Below are 13,472 nucleotides of genomic sequence, written 5' to 3'. Positions count from 1 at the left end.
TGATTCAGCTTCAATGTTGGTCTTTTTCTTCCAAGAACTTGATCAGATGACTCAGTCCTTCACACTTCTTTAGATTTCCTGCACAAGCATGAGTTCAAGCAATAAGATTTGGTCACTTCACAAATGTGGGTCCAATAGGTTTCTTTTTCTCATTTGGAACCTCACATCCTTTAGGAATCCATTTCATGTAGCCTCTAGGAACAAAGAACTTTCTTATTTTGCAGAATCTAACCGAATGGCCCTTCTTCATGCAATAAAAGCATGTAACAACCGGTTGTTTCAATTTAACAATCGGTTGTTTTACTGGCTTTCTTAAAAAATATTTTGAAAACTTATCTTGTTGGTTCTGTGGATTGAAACCTAAACTAGCCTTTCCAAAAACACATCTTTGAGATGCCAAGACATTCTCAAGATTTTCACAATTTTTGCAAATGAGAGTTTCACACTTGCAAGAGTTTTTTTTGAAATGATTTTCCAGGTTTTTGAAATCATCTTTTGATTTTTCAATCTCAACTTCAAGTGATTTCACTCTCTTTTCCAGCCAGTTGTTAAGTTCTTTCAATCGGTTGTTTGAAAGAACCAATCTATTAGCTTCATCATGAGTTTCTTGAAAAGCTTCAAGCAATTCACTATAATTTTGTTCATTTAAAGAAGCACATGAACTTACCTCACTTGAGCTATAAGATTCATCATCTTCTTCAGCAATCAAGCATATGTTAGCTTTCTCATCTTCACTTGATGAAGAACTTGATGATGATACCTCATTTTCATCCCAAGCTATGTAGGCTCTCTTTGTTTTCCCTTTCTTTTCTTTGTGGCTAGACTTCTTCTCCTTGCTTTTGTTTGGGCAATCTACCTTTATGTGACCTTGCTCACCACAGCCAAAACAGGTATAGTTATTTGAATTAAAATCATTTGATTTCTTGTTTCCATATCTATCTTTGTTGTTGTCCTTGTTGCGGTTCCTCTTCAAGAATTTGCCAAACTTTCTTGACAGCAAGTTAAGGTTTTCCTCATCACTATCATCACTGGATTCTTGTTTGCCTTTGTGCTTGGAAGCTTTTAAGGCTATGCGCCTTACGTGCTCGTCTTCGCTTTCTTGAACATTGAGTCGATTCATCTCTAACTCATGTTCCCTAAGCTTTCCAAACAAAGAAGCCATACTCAAGGATGTTAGATCTTTAGATTCGGAAATAGCAGTTACCTTGGGTTGCCATGCTCTATCAAGATATTTCAAGATCTTGATGTTTAGCTCTTCCTTTTCAAAGGTCTTGTCAAGGCTCATGAGATTATTGATGATGTGCGTGAATCTTTTCTGCACTACAACAATTGTTTCACCTCTGAGCATTCTGAACATCTCATACTCTTGGATTAGAGTATGCTTCCTAGCTATCTTTACCTCATTTGTACCTTCATGAATTACTTCCAAGGTGTCCCACATTTATTTTGATGATTTGCATTGAGAGACCTTGAAAAACTCATCAGAATTTAAAGCATAGGTTATTATATTTTTGGCAATGCAATCGAATTTGGCCTTCTTGCTTTCTGAATCAGTCCATTGAGACCAAGGCTTTTCAATGAAAGATCCATCTTTTTCAAATTTTGGGACAAAAGGACCATTTTCAATTGCATCCCAAATTCCTTTGTCAAGTGATTCCATAAAGATTTTCATTCTCACTTTCCAAAATTGGTAGTTCAAACCACAAAACAAAGGTGGTCTGTTGATTGAAGCACCTTCCCCAAAAGGTAGTCTATCAGCCATCAAAAACAGTTTTAGGATCACACTTGAATAAATTTCAAGAACCAAGCTCTTGATGTCAATTGTTAGAATGGATGGCTTTAAACTAGAGGGGGGGGAGGGGGGTTAATGGTTTAAAGAGGGATTTCAAAAACTTTTAAGTCAAGAATGAAATTATCTTAAGAAACAGTTGATAAGGAATCCAGTTTGCCAAATCACAAAGCTAAAAGCACAGCACTAGAAAAACAATCGGTTGTTTCGCAGAAACAATCGGTTGTTTATACCAGTATACAAATATGAAAACTAAATTTAAAGAGTTAAGGGAGAGAGAGAGAATGCACACAGAGATTTATACTGGTTCACTCCAAACCCAGAGCTACATCCAGTCTTCTCAGAAACCACTGAGGAATTCCACTAAGCTTTCAAACCTAGATCACTTACAACACAACTAAGAAAGTGACCTTGATCCCCTCAAGACACACACTTCTCTTGGCCAACACACCAACACTAAGAATGCTGATCTTGATCCCCTCAAGAACACACAACACTTCTCAGCAAACACACACAAGAAACTTGTTCAACAGATACAAGGATTACACTTGTTACAGAAGCAAATCTGAAATCAATACAAGCAAAAATCCTATCTCACACTCTTTGATCAATCTCAATCTCTAAGCAATATCAACTCTTTGAAAAAACTCAAATTTGTTCTTGTTAAAAACTAAATTTGTTTTACTGAATATATTCAAAGATGTTTGTTATCAAATCTTAACAAACTTATTCATTGCATTTAAAGATTGGTCAAAGCATTAAAGATTGGTCAGTTAGAATCATTTAAAGCTCAGTCAAAACAAAAACCATTTTTTTGTTATGGTACCAAAACAAACAATCGGTTGTTTCTTCGAATCAATCGATTGTTTTGGTTTTAACAGCTCAACCATTTGAAAAACAGTTTTCAATCTTTTGTCAAAACACCTAAGTATAAAACAATTGGTTGTTTCGACAAAACAATCGGTTGTTTTTCACTTAGTTTGAAAAACACTTTTCTTTTAAAAAGATTGAGAATGCCTATGCTGTGGATTCAATTAAGAGTGGATTACAAAACAATCTACCCCAGATCCTATCTAAGACAGCTCAGCAATAGTAAGCACAGCCAAGCCTTCAACATCCTTCAAAGGGTTTGGATTCTTCAAAGCTTGAACACCACTTGGTTCAACAATCTCCCCCTATTTGATGAAGACAAATTGTACAGGTAAGACTTCAGACATCGACGGAAGAAGAGGTGGTCCAACAACAATAATGGGTCACGTAAGTTGGGCCCCACAAATAGTATGAGTTACGTGAGTTAACACCCAGATACCAGAAAAACCTAAATCATGAGAGGATCATGCATGGTGTGTGTATAGTACATTCGGGTACGACACAAGCAAGTGTTCCCTGGAGGCGCTAAGGCCCGTAAGGGTTAGGGTTTTCAGGGAAAGACTGCATGCATGGCACGTGAATAATTAGGGCACCCACAGAATAGATGGCGTCGTAGCGCTGGTACATGAGTTGGTACCCTGGCGGCCATACTGTTAGAAAGATTGCACTCCAGAAGAGGCAAATCTTGTGCCACGGTTGTGCTAAGCTTGTGCAACGCGTCACAGGATGTCTCACCAGTAAACCCTAATTCCACTTAAGGAAATATCCTTGAGGGATAGGGAAGTTGACCTAATTACAGCCTATATAAAGGGTGGTAAGAACCCTAGGAAGGTACGTCGTTTCTAAGACTGAAGCTGCTTTACACACTTATTGTTTCTTATTCTAGTACTGACTTGATCGTCGGAGTGCAATCAACAGGTAGGACCCCCTCTGTTTCAACGGAGCCACTCTCAACTACTCAAGGAGAGAGCGGAAACCACCGGGACATAGGAGGAGCCACCATCTGTCTTTGAAGTCAACGACGATTGAGTCAACCGGCGAGAACAAAAATAAATGAAAAAGTAGGTGTTTATGTGGAAGGAAGTTATAGTATATTTGAAATAAAGGTAAGAGAAGTATTTTATGTAGATTATTATGTTGATTATAATTGGTTTATATCGAATTACAGAAAAATAATTGTGAACTTTTGAAGAAGAAAAAGTATTTTGAGAACATTGATGTTGAATGTTTTACGATTATGTGAAATTTGATGAAAATCTTTGGATAATAAAGGAAGAAATTTTTGTGACAATATTATTGATAAATTTTGGATTAGGTTGTTGTAGAATCTTAAGAAATATATGATTCAAAATATTAGAAGAATAGATTTCCAGAGATTTTGAATTCAATTCCTTATTTCATTGTTGGTGAGGACTCTAATGATCTCGTAAAATTAAATGGAGAGCATATCACATTGCATATGGAAAAGACTAAAGTTTACGATTAGGAAAATATTTTTCTTCTTCTATGATTATAGAATTATATGCTATAAATTAATTGTGTTAAGTTTTGTAGTACAAACCGGTTGATAGGAATTTTCTTTTTAGATATATTTATATTTAAATAATTTTAAATAAACTATTTTAGATTATATTTTTTGTTTGATAATGTTTTATTTAGGTTTTTTCTAATATTTTATTCAAAATAAATAAATAAAAATAATAATGTAAATAAAATAATGGATATTACTTATAACAAATCATAATCAACACAACACATCCTAAAAACACATTTAGATCTTCAAGATTAATTTCAAACTTCAAAATACTTCATTAAATGCGTTAGATTCATCAAATACACTATAGCTCCAACATCCTAAATTAATTACATGGGGTAATAATATTTTCTAAGATTGAATTGAGATACGAGTAGCATCATACACTAATGAAAGAAGATGATAGGCCTAAGACAACTTTTAGATCTAGATATGTGCATGATGAGTATGTAGTGATATCTTTTGAAGGAAAGAGTGCTACTTCTATGTTCATGGATTACATGAATAAGTTATCTTTCCTCTCCTAGACATGTTTGTTGTCATATTCACATGACATACTTGTTTATTCTCATACTCATAAGTAGCATGAGGAAAACCTTAAGACAATTTTTGGCACTTTAAGAGAAAACTAATGCCAAATTGTCTAAATGTGAATTTTGGATGCCAAGGTATATCTTTTAGAGCATGTGATATCAGCTAAAGGAATTTTTAATGGTCATGTGAAAGTAGATATAGTTTTATAATGAGAATGTCCCAAAACATTTTCTGAAATAAAGGATTTTATGGAATTGATTGGATATTACAAAAGATTGATTAAAGAACTTTCTAGAATAATGTCACATTCACACAGTTAATTCACAGGGTTTTGCATGGATAAATATGTGTGAACAGAGTTTTCTAGAGTTAAAGCAAAGGCTGACCAATGCATTGATTCTTGATATAGGTAAATCTTTTAAGATTTAATGTGATGCATCATATCAAGGGCTTAGATGTGTTTTGATGCAAGAAAAGAAAATAGTGGTTTATGTTTCTCGTCAATTAAAGACTTGTAAAAAGAGTTATCCAACTCATGATTTAGAGTTAGCATGTTTTCTTTAAATACATGGAGGCACTATATATATGTATGGTGATATGCTTTATGTATCCAATAGTCACAATAGTTTGAAATGATTGTTTAATAAAAAGTTAAATATAAGATAAAAAGATGTATAGATTTCTTAAAGGATTATGATTTTGTAGATATTAATGCTTTTAGTAGAAAGACAATTCAGATATTTATTATTATTGTAACTTAAGAAAGATTATTCTTAAAAGAGGGTCATAAAAGTAGGCTTAGTATCCATTCTAGTATGACTAAGATTTATCAAAATTTGAAGAAGCCTTACTAGTGGTCTTGTATTGAAGAGGATGTATGAGATATATATTAGCTTGTTTGACTTGTCAAAAGTCTAAAGTATAGCATCAAAGACTTAAAGGTATGTTATCATAGTTAGATTTACCTGCATGGAAATGGGATACCATTTCAATGAACTTTAATACTTATTTTTCACGTATAAATACTTGATGTTGTAAGGTTATAATGGACTGCTTAACAAAAAAGTGTTCATTTATTGCTTTTATATTAGAGCGATTATCATATTACATGAAGTAATTTATAGTATATTATCTGATAAAGATATTAGATTCACCTCTTCATTTGGACAAACCTTACAAGAAGATTTAGGGACTAGATTGAGACTCAATTTTGCTTATCATCCTTAGACACATGATCAGTTTGAGAAAGCAATCCAATCATTGGAGAATTTCTTGAAAACTTTTGTGTTGGATCATTTGGAAAGTTAGGATGAGATGTTTCCATTAGTAGAGTTTACATAAAATTACAATTATTGGGATATTATTAGGATTGTAAAGTGTTAGACAATCTATCACTCATTAGATTGAGAGTCTAAGAGTTTTTATGATAACAAAACACTAAGATGTCTTACGTGTATAATCATGCTCACTCGTGTACAACATAAGACAAATGATCATCATCCCACACAATAGACGATAGAGTTATGAATTCAAAATGAAAAACGAAATAAGTGTTAAAAGAACACTTCAAAAGCTTGCATCAAACGATGATTTAGAAGGATGAAAAAGACCGTACTAGACTATGACTAAAGTGACTACTATTGAACAAGGTGATTTGATGTCTCCAAATCCAAGTGGAAAGCTTGAAGACCTTACTGCTACTTGTGTGTGTGTGTTGTCTAGTAGTCTTTGAAATGTTAATTCACTCTTTAAGATGATCCAAGGGCAATTGAATCTTTACCTTTTTAAAAAGATGTGTTTTTTAAAAAGGTGTGAAATTTCAACCTGTTGAAATGTCGATTCAACCGGTTGTTTGACACTTAGTGGTTTTCAAAATGGCTTGAGAAAGCTTAGCTTTGTTTTGGCTTTGCTATCAAACAGATTCAACCGGTTGTTTCGATAAATCAACAGGTTGTTTTTCTGAAAACTATAACAAAATTCTGCTAAGTGGTTTTAATTTGTTTTAAATGATTCCAACAACTTTTGGTTTTTGATTTAACTGCTTTGACAATTTGATTGGAGTATAAAAAGGTTATTTTACGCTCCTATGCATTAACTAAGAAAGAGAGATAAATCAAAAACAATTTTCAAGATTTCAAAAAGCTTTTGGATCATCTTAAGTGTGGAATAGGATTATGTATTGTAATTCTGAACTTTAAGCTTTGATTTACCTAGGTGTATTTTGTTCCTCTTCTTCCTTGAATATTGTATTTTTGTGTGTTCTGGTGTGGTGCAGTTTCAGAAGGTGTTTCTGGAAACTGTGTGGTTTGCCGAGAGTGGTGTGTGTTCTTGAGGGGTTCAAGATCATCACTTTTAGTGTCCGTATTGTAATTTAGGTTTGATTACATAGTGAATTCTCAGTGGTTAGTTGAGGACTAGATGTAGCTTTTGGTTAAGACTGAACCAGTATAAACATCTTGTGTGAATCTTTCTATCCCTAAACTCATTAAATTGTTTTAACATTGTTTTTCAAATCTGCTAGTATAAATAACCAGTTGCTTCGTGAAAACAACAAGTTGATTTTCTTGAATCAAACTTAAAACAGTTTTCTATTTATTGAATAGAATCTTCATAGCTTTTCACTCTACCTTCAATCTTTGCGAAAATCTTTCAAAATCAATTCACCCCCCCCCCCCCCCTCTTGTTTAAGGCCTCAAATTCTAACAACTACAACTTCAACTAAGAATGTCAAGATGAAGTCATCAGACAAACAATGTGCCCATGAGATTACAAGATAAAACTGAGAGCACAAGAAGATGATAAGTACAAAGTGGACTAGACGATGAACATAGAAAGAATTATTCATGGCTAGCAAGACCAACAAAATAAGTGACAGAAGAAGAGTCAAATGAATGAATTACTCAAGGACTCTATTGAGACTAGTAGACGAAGTCTACAAAGAACTCAATGGACCAAGAGTCAAATACGTGTTAGACAAATTCTAAACACAAAAAGAACTTAAAGACAAATGCATCAGACGATGATGATAAATGTGCTACGATGCTTGTAAGAAAAGCATGAGCCTTAAACAACCCAAACGATGATCAAGTGAACGTAGCAGACGAAGATCATGGCTAAATGAACAAGTGATAGGGAAGTTTTCATACTTAATCCTTTCACTATTACATATGTTCTAAATGTGTTTTAATTGTGTTAGTTTATATAAATCATAAATAAAAACACAGTGTTTTAAATTGAAATTCAAAATGTTTTCAAACAAGCTTTAGCGAATATATCATGAGACTAATTTGTCTATGTTTTTTAAGACATTCTTTGAAACTTGAAAATGAGAAAAATAAAATGACTGATTTATTCCAAACTTAAAAATATTGATTATGTGTTTTGAATTAATATCTAAAAATGGAATGTACAAATAATTCACTTGATATTCTAAGATATTCAGAATATGTTATTTAGTGATATATTTGCTCTAAGAATTTGAATATATTAAATCACTGGTAATCTTAAATGTTTCCCAATATGTTTTTAGGAACCATCAAGACAGAGAGGAGAACAAGAACAAGTTTATTTATCAAGCATCAAATGAATACAACAAGTTATTGCAGAGTGAGATTCGTTGAACACAATTAAAGTTATTAATTCAATTTGTTGCACATAACAAGAGAAAGAGAATCTCAAAAGGATATTAAATTGAGAAGAGAACAAGTGAGAACTGTTAGAAAATATGGCCTTAAACGAGAGGGGGGTGAATTGTTTAAGAAGGATTTTCGTAAACTTTTAAGCCTAGAATGAAAAATACTTCAAGAAAACCTTGATTAAGAATTCAGTTTTTCAAAACATAAAGCAAAAGCACAATACTGGAAAAACAATCGGTTGTTTTACCGAAAAAATCGGTTGTTTTACCGAAACAATCGGTTGTTTATACTAGTTTTTAATTGACAAAACTGAATTTAAAGAGATAGGGATAGAGAAATTGTACACAGTTGTTTATAATGGTTCACTCCAAATCCAGAGCTACATCCAGTCTTCTCAGAAACTCTGAGGATATCCACTAAGCAATCACCATTTGATCACTTACACAACAACCAAGAGAATAACCTTGAACACTTCAAGAAACACACTCTCCTTGGCCAACACTAAGATTGCTGATCTTGAACACCTCAAGAACACACAACCAATCTCAGCAAACACAGAAACAAAATTGTTCAACAGAGTACAAGGATTACACTTGTTGATGACTTTTTACGGCAAGTGCACCGCGTTTGTCAAAAGTAATAATTGTCCCTAAGGACGGATATCGATCCCACCAGGAACAGTGAATTATCGAGTACAATAATCGCTAAATATAAAAACAGAACAATTAAAAGAGTTTTGAATTAATTATGTTGGCACTGATCAATAAGAAAACAAACAAAGAATTAGTTGTTTCAATTGGAAAAATAAGGATTAGTTTCATCTCTCTCACTCTCAAGTATTTTGATTAGCATGTCAATATTAAGTTCTTGGATTGAAATTGATGCCTGTATAAAAATCATTTATATCGATTCCTCGCATATAAAATTCTTAAGAATGTCCCCTAACTATCGATCCCTCGCATAATTATAAGAACAACTTAGAACGAAGCTCAGACATTTAATAGCAATTAACATTTTAAGTCTATTCCTACCACTCAAATATGTTAAGTATTGTTGTTTAGGTCCGAACCCTAAAAATACCTCCCGGTCAGATTTAAGATTCTCAATTTGTCACGGAAAATTAAAAGTAAAACAACAATACCAATAATCAATCAAGAACTGAATATTAATATATAAAATATCACCTCAATACATAAGAGTTTGAGCAGATTACTCCTAATCCCAAAGGGTAGAATTAGCCACGCATACTTCTATCACCTTCCATTCTCCCAATTGGGTTACAATTCACTCTATGGTGTTTTCCTCTCAATCTGGCACACTAAGGTTGAGCCTCTAGCCCTCTATTTATCCTAGTTTTCTAGGGTTAGGCTAAATGATAAAACATAAAAAAACCCAATCTTCATTTGTATCTTTTTCCATTCTGGGACCTTCTATCTTTATCTTTTTAGCTCAAATCATTCATCTTTAATCCAAATCTCCAATCTTCCTTAGAAATCTGCAATTAACACCAAATTTGGGAATAAAATACTCTTATTCAAATAAAGATAATAAAAAATGTAAAAAGGTATAAATTCATAAATTAGGAATTATTTTTTATGTAAATTAGCAATAAATCCTCATAAGTGTCTATATTTTAATATGAAATATTACTGAAATTAGACACTTATCACTCTCCCCAACTTAGAATCTTGCTTGTCCTCAAGCAAAGTAAATTAATATATTTGAATTTAAATATCAAACAGCTTAATTCACTAAACAACAGATCAAATTAGAAACTTATGATGCTTCCAAATTCAAATATAGAAAATTATAGACACAATCAACTTCCAAGATAAAATCAAAACAAACAAATGGCAATTCATCAAGGAATATCTTCTCATATGCTCACAGAGGTAAGTGTTTCTCTCTATTTTCACTAAATCATAACAAATCATAGTTGCTTTTCATTTCATCTTCAAATCACAAACATATTAGAAACATGAATCTTGAGGTCTTTTCCAGGGTTGTAATGAGGCTGGACTTCCAAAAAATATTGGTTTTTCTTAGATAACAAAAGGCACATCTTAAAGAAGAAGAACATACCTACAATTCAATTATAGAGAACATATATGTTATCTAATTACCACTTTCTTTCGATATCACCTTTTTCCTCATTTTTTTTTTCATGATTTTCATGAAATTTTTCTATCTTTCTTTTCTATTTCTTTTTCTTCTTATGTTTCTGTTTCTTGTTTTTTTTTTCCTTTTTTTTTTCAATAATAGGAAAAAATTCTTCCTATTTTAAACTTTTTGAACTTTCACAATCAGAACCAACCATTCCCTTTTCTATATGTATTGCATCTATGTTCTCCTTCCTTAGACATGCTAAAGGGTAGGAAATTATATCAATAAAGGTTAAGGTGCAATATTAACAAAAAAATTCTTGGCCCAAAGGGGATAAAAAAAAATGGAATACTAATATAAAGGTTGGCTTTTTGGCCTTGGCTTCTACTTAACACAAACAAATACCTCAATCATCTTCATGCTCTTTTATGATGCAACAAAAATAAAAATTAAGCAACCACAACTGTCAATTCATCAATAAAACTCTCAAAAACTGTTTCAGGTTCACATACTCACTTGGTTTAAATGGTCTCATTCCTTTTTGTCTTGTCATTATTTGTCCTAATCAATTATCCTATTAAATTTTCATGTATCATAATTTTAACTACATTTAAATAAAAATTCACTCTAATTTTCTTTTCTAACCTGTGTCTAATTCATCTCACTATTTAATATTTAAACACAAATTCTTTTTTCCACAATTCAAAATTAATATTCTAGTTTTTTTTTATTTGAGAAAAATAAACTAGAAAGCAAACAAATTAAAACTGGAAATTTATTCAAGAAAGAAAATTCAAAACCTAAAACTAACAAACTATAAAAAACAACAAATTTATTCAAAATACAAAATAAGCAATTAAAACAAACTAAAAAAAAACAAATAAACAAAAAACAAAATAACCAAAAAATAAAATAAAATAAATAAAAACTAAACAGAAAATAAAATTTAAATAATTGAAAAGAAAAGAGAATTAGATAGATAGAACCATATTTTTGCTCAATCCTCTCTTCTTAAGAAGTCATCCAGCTTTTTGTTAAAATCTTTATCTATAGTCTTGCTTCATTTGCTGGATCTGCCCCCTTACTAATAGAACCTGTCCTCAGGTCAAAATACATAACCTGCAAAATGATTAGGAGGCATACAAGATTTCTTTTTTATATTTTTTTTTTGAAAAATAAAATAAACAAAGATAACAACATAAAACTAAAATGTGGACTGGGTTGTCTCCCAGTAAGCGCTCGTTTAACGTCATCTAGCTTGACGCCTGTTTATTTCAAGATGGACAACTCTCTTTGTTGCATCATTCTGTACACATTCTTCCCCTGCATTAAAATTTTTATGACCATAAAAAAGATTTAAAGTTACCTCCTCATCTTGAGTTCTAACTTGAAGTTCTCCTTTGTCGACATCAACTATGATTCTAGCAGTCTTCATAAAGGGTCTTCCAAGTATCAAGGGAACCTCCTCATCTTCTTTCATGTCCATCACAACAAAATCCACAGGGAATGTGAATTTATCCACCTTGACGAGAACATCTTCAACCACACCATATGGATACTTGGTTACTTGATCAGCCAACTTTAAAGTCATCTTGGTGGGTTTAATCTCCAAATCCCCTATTTTCTTCAGCATTGCCAAAGGAATTATATTTACGCTTGCTCCCAAATCCAATAAAGCATTGGCTACTAATAAAGCACCTATACACACGGGAAGGTTAAAACTCCCTGGGTCCTTGAATTTTTGAGGCAAGCCTTTTTGAATAATGACATTGTATCCATCCTCCAGCTCTATATTTCTTTCTTAAATATAGCTCCTATTCTTTTGAAATCTTTCAAATGTTGAATCTTGCTTCAAATTTCCTGCAAAATAATTTTTAGGGAGCAATTTATCAAAGAATTTTCTTTCCTTATCTTTTTTTGAAGGAGAATGAGGATATGATAAATCTTTTTCAAGAACTCCTCTCTCCTTATTTTCACTTTTCCTCTTTATTTTTTCCTCCTCACTTCTCTCTTTCTCATCTCTCTTCCCCTTTGTCTCATCTTTTTCTTCTTTTTCAGCCACTACATTATCGCAATGCTCTTTTGAATTGGTTTGGCTATTGACTGAAAACTGGCCATTTTGTTCCTCTGGAATTTGTGCAATTTGTTTGGTCAGTTGTCCCATCTGGATCTTTATGCTCCTAATCATGGCCATGTTATTGTCCTGCGCTTTCACAATATTGTCCTGCGCGCTCACAATCTTTGTCAGAGCGTCTTCAACTTTATTCATTCTTTCAAGCATGGATGGATCCTCAACTTCAGGTAAATTGTTCTGATAAAAACAGTGACCATTAGGATGAACATCTCCACAAAAATCACACCTGATTGACTGACTTTGGCTTTGAGATGAATGAACAACATATAATTGTTGGGGCAATTTAGCCATTTGTGCAGTTAGTTGCTCAATCTGCTGTGTCAGAATCTTATTTTTAGCCAAGAGTGCATCTTCTAACAACCCTTTATTATGAAGATCTTGTCCATCATGTTGGGCTTTATAATCAGTTGATGCCAATGCATCAATAATTATTGTCGCTTGTTCTACATCAAGGGCCATCATTGTGCCACCAGCTGCAGCATCTAGGAGCATCTTTATGTCAGATCTGAGACCATTCAGGAATATGCTCAGTTGAGCAATATCTTCAAACCCATGATTTGGGCATTTTCTCAATATCATCTTAAATCTTTCCCATGTATCACAAAAGACTTCATTTGCTCCTTGTCTGAACATAGAGATTTCAGACTTTGCTTTGATGTAGCGAGAAATTGGAAAAAATCTTTGCAAAAAATTTTCCTCTACATCCTTCCAGCTAGTGAGGCTCTGATTTGGAAGTGATTTGAGCCATTCCTTAGCCTTTCCTGCCAATGAAAAAGAAAACAAGCGCATATAAACATTTTCAAGATCACCTGATTGAAAACCCATTGTTCCTATCAATTCATAAAATGTATCCAAATGTGAATATGGATCCTC

At 32.7% G+C, this 13,472-nt stretch overlaps 1 pseudogene; it reads left to right on the top strand.

Annotated features, from left to right (window-relative positions):
• The first annotated feature begins 13,146 nt into the window (after window positions 1-13,146).
• On the top strand, window positions 13,147-13,252 carry LOC137838931 (small nucleolar RNA R71; annotated as a pseudogene).
• Window positions 13,253-13,472: the final 220 nt, after the last annotated feature.

This window comes from Phaseolus vulgaris, chromosome 6 (genome assembly GCF_051622355.1).
Source record: "Phaseolus vulgaris cultivar YP4 chromosome 6, ASM5162235v1, whole genome shotgun sequence".
NCBI classification, from domain to species: domain Eukaryota; kingdom Viridiplantae; phylum Streptophyta; class Magnoliopsida; order Fabales; family Fabaceae; genus Phaseolus; species Phaseolus vulgaris.
This window is presented reverse-complemented; position numbering and strand designations above follow the sequence as displayed.